General features: G+C 45.2%; 1 pseudogene; it reads left to right on the forward strand.

Moving 5' to 3' along the window:
* Nucleotides 1–322: 322 nt before the first annotated feature.
* On the forward strand, nt 323–440 carry LOC124796769 (annotated as a pseudogene).
* The last annotated feature ends 12,238 nt before the right edge of the window (nt 441–12,678 follow it).

Raw genomic sequence — 12,678 nt, forward strand, 5'->3', positions numbered from 1 at the left:
CAATGAACCCACTACTTCCCTTGAGGCGTTGATTCCCATACATTTCGCGGTCGAAAACGACAGTTCGCAGTGCGAAGAGCTACAGGACGACATTCTTGACAATCTTCGACACTGCTGACACCCAACGGAAGCTTCAGACCTTCTATAAGGAATTCGTAGGCTAGCAACCCTATAGAACGTGATCGCGCCTCTTTGGAGTACAGAGCGACCATAATTTTCGCTCTGGTATACAGTGTGGAGCCACAAAGGACCGTTCAAAACCATTCCACGAATCAGAAAAGGGTACTTGTGCTTTTTCAGCCCTCCTGTTTTGTTTTGCAGGGCCAACGGCCTTGCCGCAGTGGTAACACCGGTTCCCCTGAGATCACCGAAGTTAAGCGCTGTCGGGCTTGGCTAACACTAGGATGGGTGACCATCCGGTATGCTGAGCGCTGTTGGCAAGCGGGGTACACTCAGCCCTTGTGAGGCAAACTGAGGAGCTATTTGATTAAGAAGTAACGGCTCCGGCCACGAAAACTGACAATGGCTGTGAGAGGGGTGTACTGACCTCACGCCACCTCCAAATCCGCATCCAATGACGCCTATAGGCTGTGGGTGACACGGCGGTCGGTAGGTACCATTGGGTCTTCCACAATCTGGATGGACGGAGTTGAGTTCATCTTTTGTTTCGCACCCTCCTACAGGAGTGATCACGAGGGGGGGGGGGGGGGGGCTTGCAAGATACCCTCGCTTCTAAACTGATACTGTTATTACTCAGCCGCGAGTATTACTCAGCCGCGAGTCCGTAGAGGGAGGTATATGTGACGTACAGTACAACTGGTCAACATTTCCACCCAGAATTTGCGAGTGTAAGACGAACCTTCCTTGATGCGCCTTGGTGGGTCGTGTCGTCGGATTTCCTCCTACCTGTGTGCGGTGCAGCTCTCGTAAATGTCGTCCAGTGCAGATTCTTCATTGGCGCATTGGATGTCTCTGTCGGTGGAAGCTAATTATCTGAAATTGCTGTCGATCAACTTTGGGGTATCTATTTACTCGAAATTAACATTCAGAATGCCGTAATATCACTTTTATTCCTATAAGATCAATAATGAAACACTCATGTCACAAACTACTCGTAACCGAGAGGATGGCTACCATCGAGCAAGACAGGAAAAGCTCATAACGCAGACTGCAGACTTTGGCGCGCAGTACGTATCTCTTACCAGTTTCGTCACAGTTCGTGGATTTCCGATCAAGTTCGTACTTACTAAGATATGCATTTGTTAATGAATGGGTGTGGATTTTAACGAGGCAAAATTATGATAAATAGTTTTAAACATCCAGAGGCTCCTCCTAGTATTCATGTTGTCATAAATGACTTTAATTATCAAATACAAATAAACAAAATCGGCTACTTTAGCGCCAAGATGGCGGTACTTCCCGTCATGTATATTTCCCCGGCTGACGCTTGTTTCTACGGTCCAGTGCCGAGCCCCACCCCACCAAGAAGCGATATATGGTCGCTTCGTTATCTAGCCAGCCAGCGTGGGAAATGCTCTCCGACTCATGGCCGGCTCCGGACTACAGCACTTCGTAACTATCGTGAATACATCAGTAAGAGACAATAATTTATTAAAACTGGTAAAAATGTCTTCCTCACGTAAGAGGCACCTTACAGGCTGCAACATTGACATATACGTGAACAAAATGGCAAAGAGCCCTTCTAAGACCTGCATTTCGGCAATACTGTCACTGCCACCCACCCACGTTTCTAGAGCACTTTAAAAATGCACGTGCATGGAGAAAACCAATGAGTGTTTCCTAGCCGCCTGCTAGTACGAGGGTAATCCTGAAAGTACCTATTTTTCTATAAGTACAGAACTGTGTGTGGCAGTTGGTCACACTGTTATGAAAAGTGCTTCACGCGCTGTGTGTAAAGATGCGCACGCCGCGCTGAGGCGCTCAGTCTTGCCTTGGCAGCCGTTAACAATGGAGCTCCCGGTGGATGTTACCGCCAAATGCGAATTGCGCGCAGTTATTCGGTTTTTGACCGCAAAGGGCACTGCGCCGATTGAAACCCATCGCCAATTGATGGAATTGTGCATGAATGTCAAAAATGTTCGTAAGTGCTGAAGAGAGGTTGCAGTTGGTCGGACCGAAATTCACGACGAACAAAGGAGAGGGAGACCGTCAATTTCTGAGGAGACAGTGTTGAAGGATGAGCAAAGCATGCGTGAAGATCGGCAGATCACCCTAGATGATCTCTGCACTTTGGTTCGTGAGGTTTCAAAAAAAAAGGTTCAAATTTCTCTGAGCACTATGGGACTTAACTTCTGAGGTCATCAGTCCCCTAGAACTTAGAACTACTTAAACCTAACTAACCTAAGGACATCACACACATCCATGCCCGAGGCAGGATTCGAAACTGCGACCGTAGCGGTCGTGCAGTTCCAGACTGTAGCGCCTAGAACCGCTCGCCCACTTCGGCCGGACGGCCCTGAGGTTTCCCGAAGCACCGCTCACAGAATTTTAACGGAAACATTGAACTACCGGAAGGTGTGCGCAAGATGGGTGCCACTCATGCTGACTGAGGACTACATGAGGCAACGGGTTGATGCTTCCCGCGCATTTCTTCACCGCCTTGCAGCCGAACAGGACTACTTTCTGGACTCAGTTGTCACGGGTGACGAAACCTGGGCATACCATTTTACACCTGAGACCAAGCAACAATCACGCCAGTTCATAACTTTCTGAGCAGCATGGCGGCGAGCTGGTATGAAATTGGCATACAAAAATGCCACAGCGTCTACAAAAATGCATCGACAGAAATGGTGATTATGTCGAAAAATAGCTAAATGTTCAAGCTGTAAACTGATGTAAACCAGTGTAGAAATAAACAGGTCTATGTACTTATAAAAAAAATAAGAGACCTTACTTTTGGGATTACCCCCGTAGGTGTGCAGAGGGCTGTGGTCTGTGGTGGTTGCTTACCTGCAGGCGCCTGATACTTCAGCCACAGGTTTTCTCTGTACGTGTACATTCTTAAAGTGCTAAAGAAACGGAAGGCTGGCACTGAGGATATTGCAGATCGGGGGGAGGGGGGGGGGCGGTCTTCGTACTTTGCCCACACTTGTGTAAATGTCACACCCCTCAGTGATCACACCGCAGGAGTGCCGAAAACAGGACGGCTGAGAAAGCAAAGTATCCTTTACTGATTTGGATCGCGTTCAAGTTTTGTGGAATGTTTTGAACGATCTTTTGTGTTTTCACGCTGTACACCAGAGCAAAAATTGTGGGCACACTGCACTCCAAAGTGGTGCGATCACATTCAGTGGGTACACAGCTCCTCAATGTCCTTAGATAAAGGCTGAAGCATCCGCGAGTTGTCAGCAGTGTCAAACACTGTCAAGAACGACGTCCTGTTCATCACAGCACTCTGTACTGTCGTTTTCGACCGTGAAATATGTGGGAATCATGTCTCAAGGGAAGAGTGGTGCCATTGACGTCGTTTATATCCCCAAGGCTTTTTCATGTAGATTCTGAACGGCGATGTGTCTGAAATGTTTTCCTCGGCCACAGGTAAGAAAACTGTGTGATTTCAACGCTGAGAGTCGCGGTTCTAACCTCCATCACGGGGGCTTCAAAATAATAAGAGGTGAAATGTGGCTAATAGAGAGGGCGACAACCTTGTCATCGTGTGACACATCCAGGTGGCGTTGGGCAGAATTGTGGTGAAATTTGGCGCCAGTGTCACATAACTAATGCACCTTACACCTCACATCAACTTCTGAGCAGTGGCCATTTTCTCGCAAGTGTCGACATCTTGATGTTTGAAGTGTCGCCGAACACGAGGATGAACTCGCTTCGCGTGACGATTTTGTATTATTACACAGGAAGCTTGTAGACTGCTTTGAGACAAATGTCAAACTTATACGTCGCAATGGGTGCGTCGCGAAAAAGTGATTCTTTAATTCTGTAGCACAGTGTATTTCTTTCAGAGATAAAAGCTTCTATTCAAACATCAACATCTATTTCGAAACCATCGCTTGTGTGAAACGTAGCTTGCACTTTTCTTTCACTGTATCGCCCGAACCATGGATGAAACGCAACAGGCAGATTCCATATTCCTAGAATTCCGGGAAGCATTTGACACAGTGTAACAATGTATATGAAAGAGGTTATGAAATGTATGAGTGGCTGGACGATTTTTTAAGTAATAGAACGCTTTATACTGTATGGACGGCGAGTGTCATCAAAGAAAATCGTATCGTCAGCTACGCATAAGGGAAGTCTGATAAGACTACGTCAAATAAACGACCTGATAGATAGAGATAGCAGCAATCTGCAACTGATTGCTAAACGCTGCGGTGTGCGGAAAACGGTCTTCGTTGACTGTGGAAGGATAGAAGATGCCTTGGACATAATTTCTAATTATTGTGATCAAAGGCAGATTGTTCTAAATGCGGAAAATGGAAGTTGAAACCTACAGTTGTGGATAACGGGGTGTAAGGCGAAAGGTTAGGGCCCATGTTATAACATGTGTAGTTTCCTTTCTCTGACAACGGCTTCAGTTAAGTAAAATTTACCAAATGGAAACAGGCAGGCCTTCAATGATAAGAGCTTCTGTTAAGCAAATTACCAAATGCAATCAGGCACTCCTTCATTAATAACAGCCCGAGTTAAGTAAAATTACTAAATAGAAAACAGGCAGACAGTCTTTAATAACATCTTCAGTTAAGTAAAATCCAAACAGAAAACAGGCAGGCCTTCAATAATAACAGGTAAGACCTAAAAATCCAAAACTTAACTAGAGCTCACGAATCGAAGCTGAAGCTTGCCGGTTCCAAAGAAGACCCAGAAATCAGGCCAGCGAAACTGGTTTCAATTCTCTCATCGGTGTGCCACGACTCAGAGCTGGCTGGCCAGGCTACGCACGAAGACGTCACAGGAAGTCATCGACGGATTCAAATCGGCCCACAAATATGCCCAGCAGCCAATGGCCGGACTCCGTGCCCAACACGCTTGCACGAGCGCTCGCCTTAGCCACTGGACGGACCTCTCGCACCGTCCTCCTCGCTCCGTTACAGCTCCCCAACTCGCCACGCCACAACACTCCCGGTCAACCATCAACAACCTCGAGCAAAAATCTTAGTGTCCTCAAAGCAGAGGCAGGTCACACGACAGATCGGTCTAGTGGTGCCAGAAAGTCGAAAGGCGACGCCAGCAACCCCCCCCCCCCCTTTCCACAGCACAGAAGTTCAAATGGTCATCAGTCCCCTAGAACTTAGAACTACTTAAACCTAACTAACCTAAGGACATCACACAACACCCAGTCATCACGAGGCAGAGAAAATCCCTGACCCCGCCGGGAATCGAACCCGGGAACCCGGGGCACAGAAGTTAATGCAGGTGACTAGGAAAAGCATTTCTATAAAGTTAGAATACAGTATTAGTAGTGCACTGCTTGACACTGTCACGTCGATTAAAGAATAAGGGAGGTGACGCTGCAAAGTGATATGAAATGCAACGAGCACGCTAGGTTGGTTGTAGGGAAGGTGGATGTCTGACTTCACTTATTGAGAGAATTGTAGAAATATATATAATTATATATATACTCATGCTCATAAATTAAGGATAATGCTGATACATGGTGAAACGACGCTCTAGTGGGCGGTTTGCGGGTTTAAATCACGTCGGGTTATGACCATGCGGTGCATTTGACCTGCGGTCCTCGCACGGTGGCGCCGGCAGCAGTTCACATACTGGTGTGTTGGTGCATGTCAGAGTGCTGTGCAGCGAGTAAGTGTGCAGACGTTTTCAGACGTGCTAATCGTGAATGTGTGTTGAAAATGACTCAAAGAACACATATTGATGACGTTATGAGGGGTAGAATACTAGGGCGACTGGAGGCTGGTCAGACACAGCAGGTAGTAGCATGGACCCTCCGTGTACCACAAACCGTAATCTCAAGATTATGGCAACGATTCCAGCAGACAGGAAACGTGTCCAGGCGCTACAATACAGGACGTCCTCAGTGTACAATACCACAAGAAGACCGATATCTCACCATCAGTGCCCGCAGACAGCCACGGAGTACTGCAGGTAGCTTTGCTCAGGACCTTACCGCAGCCACTGGAACAGTTGTCTCCAGACACACAGTCTACAGACGACTGATCAGACATGGTTTATTCGCCCGGGGACCTGCAAGATGCATTCCACTGATCCCTGGTCACAGGACATCCCCTAAAGTGTGGTGTCAAGAACACAGTACATGGTCATTGAAACAGTGGTCCCAGGTTATGTTCACGGACGAGTCCAGGTATAGTCTGAAGAGTGATTCTCGCCGGGTTTTCATCTGGCGTCAACCAGGAACCAGATATCAACCCCTTAATGTCCTTGAAAGGGACCTGTATGGAGGTCGTGGGTTGGTGGTATCAGGTGGGATTATGACTGGTGCACGTTCACCTCTGCATCTCTTTGATAGAGGAACTGTAACAGGTCAGGTGTATCGGGACGTCATTTTTCACCAGTACGTCCTCCTTTCCAGGGGTGCAGTGGGTCCCACCTTCCTCCTGATGGATGATAACGCACGGCCCCACCGAAATGCCATCGTGGAGGAGTACCTTGAAACTGAAGATATCAGGCGAATGGAGTGGACTGCCTGCTCTCCAGACCTAAACCCCATCGAGCTTGTCTGGGATGCTCTCGGCCGACGTACCGCTGCACGCCTTCAAACCCCTACGACACTTCAGGAGCTCCGACAGGCGCTGCTGCAAGAATGGGAGGCTATACCCCAGCAGCTGCTCGACCACCTGATCCAGAGTATGCCAACCCGTTGTGCGGCGTGTGTACGTGTGCATGGTGATCATATCCCATACTGCTGTCGGGGTACAAGCGCAGGAAACAGTGGCGTTTTGTAGCACATGTGTTTCGGGACGTTTTTCTCTACTTATCATCAATACCTAGGACTTACATATCTGTGTCGTGTGTGTTCCCTATGTGCCTACGCTATTAGCGCCAACTGCAATTATCCTTAATTTATGTTGTCATATACATATATACATATATTAGTCATCATGCGGCCTGTCACAAATTGCTCTCCTCAGCCATCCTTTTCATCTCAGACTACCACCTACAACCTACGTCCTACATTATTTGCTGGCTGTATTCTAATCCCTGTCCTCCTACTGTTTTTACCCTCTACAGCTCTCTCTAGTACCATATACATTATTCGCTGATGCCTTGGCCGATGTTGTATCATCCTGTCCCATCTTCCCGTCAGTGTTCTCCATATATTCGTTTCGTCGCCGACTCTGTCAAAACTTCATGATTCCACCTGATTTTCAACATTCGTCTGTAGCACCACATCTCAAATGCTTCGATTTCCTTCTGTTCCGGTTTCACAACCAAACACTACTGTGAAACAAATGTACATTCTCAGAAATTACTTCCTCAAATTAAGGCTTACGTTTGGTACTAGTAGACGTCTCTTGTCCAGAAATGTCATTTTTGCCACTGCTATTCTGCTTTTTATGTATTTCATGCTCCATTCACCGTGCGTTATTTTGCAGCCTAAATAGCAGAATTTCTTGACTTCGTTTACTTCGTGATCCCTAATTCTGATGTTAAGTTTCTAGTTGTTGTCATTTCTGTTTCTTCTCACTGCTTTCGTCTTTCTTCGATTTACTCTGTACTCTTAGACTGTTCATTCCATTCAACAGATCATGTAGTTCTCCATCACTTTCGCCGAGGACAGCAATGTCATGAGCGAATCTTTCAACCTGAATCTTAATCTCTAACATTCCCTTGCCGGATCGAAACGAGGAACAAGAATTAAGTATTGGGAAGCTGCACGAAAGTGAGGAACAAGATGATCTCGACGGTGATATCGAAAATGATCCTGATGATGTAGAAAAAGTGGACGAAATGGTTGCAATGGGGAAAGAACGTCGAAACCGATCTCCAAGAGGCATAGACAAAGTTCTAAATTTCATGCATTGCAAAGAAAAAAATAAGAATTCTCGTACAAAAAGTGTCCCTGATGAAATAGACTTATTTTTTGCCAGTGCAGCCCAGTAGGTTCGCAAATTACCGAGGCGATTACAAAACAAAGTAAAAATTGAGGTGCTAAATAGCATTTGCGAAGTGGAAGACGAAAATGATCTGTACTACCATTCAGCTACTAATCCTAATTCATCTTCATCTTTTGTACCGACTCCATCACCTACCACTTCACACAGTCAGTCCCCTTGTTCTCCTTTGTCAACAATTTCTGGACCGTCATCTATCCCTTCCCCTGAGTGTATTGCTTCATCCCTTTCTACAACAGGGTATTTCCTTAAATCTGCCAATGAAAACACTTTTGAACTACTTCAAGATTTTTGTCAAAAAGGTTAAGTTATTTGACATGCAACATTTTCGTATGTCACTTGAAGCTACTCAATTTCTCACTTACTTTAGTTTTTTAAATATACAGTAAAAACAAGTTTAATAAAACGTAATTTGTCTAAATGTTACTTTTTCATAAGTTACAGTAGTAACATAAATATGTTTGTTAATTATTAAAGGATAAATAGATACAATAATACTGTCAAAATTGCATTTTTCTTACCTTAAACAAACGGCCAGTCGTTCCCTGCTACTAATTGCTTCCCTGTAGGTGGTGTCTTTTTTCCAGATGACACCGTCAACCATTGTCAGGACCTCATTAAACTGGTCATAACCTAACCTAAAATAGGTGCTGAATTTTTCATTATCCTCCTCAAGATCACGCATCAAGTGGTGGCATTCGTCAGCTTCTTCCTTTTCCTATTAATTGGATGCACCCGCTCGTTTCTTGAAGCAAAGTATACAATAAAACCAGCTCATCGTCACTACTATCGCTGCTGCTGGTGTCATCAAACCACGGTAAGCCGCACGAAAATCCAGACTGACACCACGGAACCGTCGGAGTTGATATCTTTCTGCATACTGGCATAAAATGTGGCCGGTATAGCATTGCAACTATCGCCGCTATGTGAATTGGTACGTGGCTAGCGTGGCCGGCGTGGCGTACATCCAGACACGCACGCCACGTGCAGTTTGGAATGGCCTTAAGGCCGAAAGGCTGCACCTCTGTCTTATAGGCATATTAATCTCAGCACTCAGTTTTTGATCTTCCGTCCTTATTGGTTCCTCTAGTTTGCTGTACATACTGTATGTTAACCGTCTTTCCGTATAGTTCACTCCCATTTTTCTCAGAATTTCGAATATCTTCCACCGTTTTACTTTGTGAAACGCTTTTCTATGTATACAAATCCTGTGAACGTGTCTTGATGGTTCTTCAGTCTTGCTTGCACTATCAACCACAACGTCAGAACTGCTTCTCTGGTGACCTTACCTTTCCTAAAGCCAAACAGATCTTCAATTTCCTTTGCCATTCTTCTGTACATTATTCTTGCCAGCAGCTTGGATGCATGAGCTGTTAAACTGATTTCGCGAAAAATCGCACTTGTCTGATCTTGCAAACTTCGGAACTGTGTGGATGATGTTCTTCCGAAAGTTTGATGATACATCTTCAGTCTCAAAGATTCTACACACCAACGTGAATAGGCATTTTGTTACCATCTCCCCCAAAGATTTTAGAAATTTCTATGGAATGCTACCTATTCCTTCTGCATTATTTGATTATTTGTCCAAAGCTCTTTTAATTCCCTATGCTAATACTGGACCCCGTATCTCTTTCCTGTGGACTCCTGTTGCCTCTTCGAAACACGTCATCCGACAGTTCCTCCCACTTGACAGACCTTCAGGAAAGTACAGTCAATCTATGAAGGGGATCGCGTACAGAACACTTATGCGACTCATTCTTGAATACCGCTCGAATGTTTGGGATCTGCACCACGCCGGATTAAGGGAGGACATTGAAGCAATTCAGAGGCATGTTGCCACTCATATTTGTTATCAGTAAGTTCAGTCAACAAGCCAGTGTTACAGAAATGCACTCTGACCTGAAATGGGAATCCCTTGAGGAAATAAGACGTTCTTTTCGTGAAACATTATTGACAAAGTTTAGAGATCCAATGTAAGCGACATACTGATCAATATACCAGGGTGAGTCAAACGAAAACCTTAAATTTGTATAACAAATCTAAATTTCGCGCCGTTATCGTGTAAGCTGGTAAGCGTGCTACAAACAACATGCAGAATGGCCTGTAGGTGGCAGCATATTGCAGATGCACACATACCGTCGCAGGATCAGTATAAAGATGTCCACCCCACTTGCGACTTGCATCAGGGAAGAACAGCGTTCTGTTATTCGGTTTTTGCGTAGTGAAGGTGTGAAATCTATTGAAATTCATCGACGAATGAAGGTTTCAGTAGGTCGATGCATGTTAGCCACAGCAGCAAGTCTACGAATGGAGTAGGAAGTTCGCAAATGGTGTGACTTCAGTGGAAGATGCTCCTCGTCCAGGTCGGGCACAACGAGTTGTGACTCCACAGAACATTGCAGCAGTTGAAGCCGTAGTGAAGGAAAGCCGCCGAGTGACACTGAATGACAGTGCAGCATGTTTACAGATTGCCGGCCGCTGTGGACGAGCTGTTCTAGGCGCTACAATCTGGAACCGCGCGACCGCTCCGGTTGCAGGTTCGAATCCTGCCTCGGGTATGGATGTGTGTGATGTTCTTAGGTTAGTTAGGTTTAAGTAGTTCTAAGTTCTAGGGGACTGATGACCTCAGAAGTTGAGTCCCATAGTGCTCAGAGCCATTTGAACCATTTGTTTACAGATTAGTCATGGGTTAGCACACCGCATTGTGCATGATGTGCTCCAGTTTCACAAAGTGTCTGCAAGAAGGGTACCACGGCAGCTGACTTCTGAAATGAGAGAACGACGTGTTGATGCTTGTGAAGAACTTCTTCGGCGCCGTGAACGAGAAGGTGATTGCTTCCTTGCAGGAATCGTTACTGGCGACGAAACCTGGGTTCACTTCCACCAACCGGAAAAGAAGAGAGCGAACAAGGAATGGCGCCATTCCTCATCATCAAAACCAAAGAAGTTTCGAACAGAACCATCAGCAGGGAAGGTTATGCTGACTCCCTTTTGGGACGAAAACGGCGTCATTTTGGTGCATTACGTGCCTAGAGGGACCACTGCCACCACTGCATCATACACAGATCTCTTAAAAAATCATATGCGGCCTGCAATCAAACCAAAGCGACGTGGATTGCTGTCAGCAAGTGTCCTTTTGCAACATGTCAATGCAAGGCCCCACACTGCTCGTGCAACAGTTGCAACAATTACAGACCTGCATTTTGAGCGTCTTCCTCACCCACCATACTCACCAGACATTGCCCCGAGTGATTTCCATATGTTTGGACCACTCAAAGACGCAGTGGGAGGAAAGAAGCCCCGTTCTGATGAAGAGGTACGCCACGTGGTGCATGAGTGGCTGCGCGGACTACCAAAAGAATTTTTTTCTAAAGGAATTTATGCACTTTGTAAGCGATGGAGGACTTGCATTGAGCGCGGGAGAGATTATGTTGAAAAGTGATACAGCTCTGTACTACTTCTGCACAATCAATAATATTTTTAAATAATACTTAAGGTTTTCAAAGACGGGTGATCAAAAAGTTAGTATAAATTTGAAAACTTAATAAACCACGGAATAATGTAGATAGAGAGGTAAAAATTGACACACATGCTTGGAATGACATGGGGTTTCATTACAACCAAAAAAAAAAAGTTCACAAAATGTCCGACAGATGCGCGTCGTTTGGTGATGATCGTGTGCTCAGCCGCCACCTTTCGTCATGCTTGGCCTCCCAGTCCCCAGACCTCAGTACGTGCGATTATTGGCTTTTGGGTTACCTGAAGTCGCAAGTGTATCGTGATCGACCGACATCTCTCGGGATGCTGAAAGACAACATCCTACGCCAATGCCTCACCATAATTCCGGACATGCTTTACAGTGCTGTTCACAACATTATTCCTCGACTACAGCTATTGTTGAGGAATGATGGTGGACATATTGAGCATTTCCTCTAATGCTTTGTCTTACTTTGTTGTGCTAATTATTGCTATTCTGATCAGATGAAGCGCCACCTGTCGCACATTTTTGAACATTGTTTTTTTTTCCTAGTAAAACCCCATGTCATTCCAAGCATGTGTGTCAATTTGTAACTCCATCTACATTATTCCGTGATTTATTCAGTTTTCAAATTTATACTGACTTTCTGACTTTTTGATCACCCGGTATATATATATATATATATAGCTATCAACGCCCTTATACACATTAAAAGAAACGAATGCGGATAAAACGGCTAAAATTGTTGTCAGATAGTGAGGAGAAGGCCCAAGAAATGATACTCATTCACTCATTTTTATCTCACTCACGTTGACCCACAAAATCACTATCTGACAATTCTTAAGAGAACGGAGGAAGGATGAAAGGTGCTATACGTGGGATTAAAACAGAAGCAAAACAAACAGAGGAGCTAAGAGGAAGGCACAGGGCAATGTGATTAGCTGATCACTTACAAAAAAATTGGTGAGCCAGTCACCCTATTAACACATTAAAAGCATCTTCCTAAAATTGTAGGAAACAAGTTGGACAAATCACAACACCTTAAAACACTCATCACATTCGTTTGAACTGTACTTAACATAAAGGGCAGATTTGTCGGCAAATCTCCCGCTGTTCTCTGATCTGAAAATA

Source organism: Schistocerca piceifrons, chromosome 4, assembly GCF_021461385.2.
Source record: "Schistocerca piceifrons isolate TAMUIC-IGC-003096 chromosome 4, iqSchPice1.1, whole genome shotgun sequence".
In the NCBI taxonomy this organism is placed as follows: domain Eukaryota; kingdom Metazoa; phylum Arthropoda; class Insecta; order Orthoptera; family Acrididae; genus Schistocerca; species Schistocerca piceifrons.